Below are 4,069 nucleotides of genomic sequence, written 5' to 3'. Positions count from 1 at the left end.
TCTGCTTTTATAGATTTTGTGAAATTTATCACTTTTTGTAATAGTTTCTTTTTGCTCAAAATTCCTTATGCTACTACCTAACTCACTAGTGGCCATTTAGGTCTCTTTGTTAGTTGTCATTTTACACATTTCACCATATTACTCTTTTAAAAAAACATTTCATTAAGATCTAGACGTAGAAGCAGAAAGTGAAAAAAATTAGAAAGAAAATAAAATTAAGTAAAGTTTAGAAAGTGTTTCACAAATTAAATGTCAGTGATTATTAGGAATGAATCAAAAACACTGGCAAATTTAGATTTAATTTTTTAATGTATTTGGTACAGGGTCTACAGGGTCTCACTACATAGCTCGAACTCATAGTGATCCTCTGGTTTTCAGCGTCACAAGCACTGGGGTTACAGGCAAACCCCACCATGCCCCTCTCAGTTACCATCTCAGTGCACCCTGTAGGCAGGGACAGCAAGGCAAGCCAAAGATTGAACCCCAGTTAAATATAATTTTTATGAGACATCATATTTGTCAGTACAAAGGTTGAAAGTTAATGTACAGAGAATGATCAATTACTTTATAAAAAGATAAGTATTTCATCATTTATGAAAATAACACAAAATAATTTCTATTTAATTGAACTCAGGACATAAGTGGCATGTATGACTTATTTTAAAAATTAAAATAAATCTAAGGGCTGGGGAGATAGCTCAATAGAATAAGCGTTTCCCTGGCAAGCAAAAGGTTTTGAGTTCGCTCCCCAGTTCTGCCAACTTTTTTTTCTAAGATGAATTCCATACAGGCATTATGTAGTCTTCTTACATGTCTGGATTATCCCTGTATAATCTGAATAATCATTTTTCCATAATTTTATTGAGAAATAAATAGCAATGAGACAGTTTCAAATCAAACTTGTAGGACAGATCCAATAATTAACACATTTCACACTGTCTTCCTAGTAATTATTTGTTGTACAAGATGCAGACATGATATCCTATTTACAAACACTATTACAGCAAATCCCTCTATTCGTTAAGAGAATGTATTATATATCTATCCTAAATATTATGAATACACAGATACAAAATGGTTATTCATCTGTATCCTCTTTTTTGTTTAGTTCTGTAATTTAATTATTATAGGCCTATGAACTCAACAAAATATTCCAAAATAGTCCAGTAGTCCATAGTGGTATTGGGTCTTCCACTTCTCTGCAATGTCAAAAGTTGTTGACCTGATTCCCCTACAGCTCAACATAACACCATGGCTTTACTTCTTATACTTCATTTTTATACTTTTCTACTGAATGGTTAAGAACAAGATAAAGCAATACCTATGCAAGAAGAATTGTAGCTTTTAGATCTTAAAAGGTCAGTGAAATCCCCTCAGGATTTATCCTGAGACCCTGTACCTCGGATTGTAGATCCTTTGTCAGTGTCAGCCATGTGGATTAGTCATGACCATTGCTTGGCCAATTTACTTTCTGTGGAAGCCTGAGAGAATGTTTTCTCGATGTGACTCTCCCTAGGCAGACTCTACATCATCAATCACTTTCCTCTTTGGCTCCATAATCTCCTTGATCAGAAAATTTGGGACACAACTGAGTTACATGATGTTACAGTACCAAGTTCTCATGTGTCCTGAGTCTTAATTGACCTTGGAAGGCTAGGGCCAAAATGTTGGCTTTCTTTGCGGCCCTCCTTTTCCCCTAATTTTTGGTCTGCAAACTTAGGTTGTTAACCCTGCAGAACACAAGCTTATTGTTATTACCATACAACCTAAGCTGTTGAGATTAACTTCACTATCTGTCTGAATAAAACATCAAACATCTTAGGCATAGCATGGAACTGGTATTTTTCATCAAGTATTGATATGTTAAACTTTAAGCCCCTACAGAATATGATAAAAACATTAAAAAATATTTAAAAATAGGAATAAAGAATTATATAATTCTTAAATTATAAAATACACAATAGCCAATGGGCACGCATTTAAATGTGGTCCAAGTGTGCCTGTTCATGAAGAACTGAACTTCAGGTGGATCCAATGATATCCACTTACTTACTGTATGTAATTAGGAAGCACTGCATTCAGGAGGCCCGATCTCGGCTCCATGTCCTTATTCTGACATCCCCTCACCTCATCTCTCCTGATACATGTCTTTAACCTACAGAATGATTCTAAATGGAGTTCATGCTGCCCAATAGACAGCAAGAGATCCAGTGAAAATACACAGCCAGAATAGGATTTGTCTTGAGGGCTGGTACCTCTTTGTTGATGTTTTATTGCTAGGAGTTCTGCACACATATATTAATTTTCATTTTCTTTTGAATATATGGAGGCTATGGAAATAAGAAAAAGTACAGCAAAAGTTATAAACAAGGCAGTTTGACAATGCCTGCATCCCTTTTCCTAACCCTAGGCAGCACCATGGAGTCTCCCCGCACATTTGTTAATGACTGGAAAATAGAGTAAATGTTTCCTAGGATCCAAACAGAGGAGATGCTCTAAGAAAATTCAGCACCACGAGATGCCCATGACCCCAGGCTCCAGGCAAGTACCTGAGACTATGTGTCCAGTCCTGTCCGGGACTCTACTAGCCTCTCATCCTAGGACCCAGGCTGACATCTATGAACAGAGCCTTTGATCTCCTCACTTTTACAGCCAGCAAGACTGAGGCTTCAGATCAATCGCTGCCTTAGGATAATCCCATAAGTCACAGGAAGCCACTGCAGAGTAAGACTTCAAGCCATTTTTTGCAATAAGATCACCCTGCATCCCAAGTCATCAGCTTGTGTTCTTATATGAAGAATGCAGATTCATCCATAATTAAGGAAGCCCTTGGGTTCCAAGGACTTACCACCCCAGAATCATGTAGGATCTTTCAATTCAAAAAACAGGCCAACATCAACAAAAATAAAATTTAGTCTGTGTTCATGGATCCAGAATCCAGGAACTTCTCCCACATTGAATTTTCAGATAACAAACCAATGCCTTAGATTGTGGGCTACAGACTAGCCTTGTGGACCTGTGCTCTTTGCCACCTGCAGTACCAGCCTGGCCACAGGGTTCAGGCTGTTCTAATACCCCTAGGCCAGCAGAGTTGTGAAGTCCAGGCACTCTGCTCCTGCAGACTTACTGTCATGCCACCCCAGTGCATCCTTCAGTCAGGCAAGATTCTGTTGACTGAGACTTAGTACCACACCTGCAGATCCAGGTACTAGGAACTTGTAGACTAGAAGTGATCACAGAGAACATCCTTATTTCATTGTGTCTGACAAAGATGGTTCTCAACATTGGATATAATGAAGAGATATTGAAATATAATTGCATTCATGGATTTGTGTAATAATGTAAAAATAGTTTATTAAAACTAGAAAAACTTACAAAAACTTGAATTTTCTTGTTCACAAATGCTTTAGAGAGGATTTTGAAGATGTGCCTTATCAAAGAACATGCATTTTAAGATGATTTTTAAAGAATTTATTCTAAGCATTTTAATTTAAATTTATGAAAGCAAAGTTTGATAGGAAGAGTTTAGTGTTATTTTAGTAATGTCTATGCATGTAACAGCTTAACACCTGGCCAGCTCTCTACTGTCCTGGATGGACTTTATGCACTTCAAGTCCAGTGGTTTTATATAATATTTTTAGATGGATTTTGATTGTCACACTGTTCATAAATTTTCTTTGACTTTAAATTAACATGTCTCTGTGATAAAGAAAGAAATTGAGAGGTTGATGGAGACTGTCAGACTCAAGATATTTATCATTAAATATTATTATATTAGCTTAAACTATACTTAACTGTTTCCCTTAATGTTTATATAGTACTAAGTAACTAATTTTCATGCTATCATTTAAATAATACATATGATATTTCTGGGAGTTACTAAGAACTTTTTCATCCCATTATGAATGTCACAAGGACATGTACTGAGGGTGAGTCAAGTTTTTCTAAATTCTTTATTTGTGCTAAAATAGGTGAGAAAGTGGCCAGGGAGATGGCTCAGTGGAATAAGCGCTTCCCTGGCAAGCACAAGGGCCTGAGTTCAATCCCCAGTTCCGCAAAACATAAATAA

The sequence above is a fragment of the Octodon degus genome, unplaced genomic scaffold, assembly GCF_000260255.1.
Source record: "Octodon degus isolate 3935 unplaced genomic scaffold, OctDeg1.0 scaffold00814, whole genome shotgun sequence".
Lineage (NCBI taxonomy): Eukaryota > Metazoa > Chordata > Mammalia > Rodentia > Octodontidae > Octodon > Octodon degus.
Note: the sequence above shows the minus strand (reverse complement) of the source record.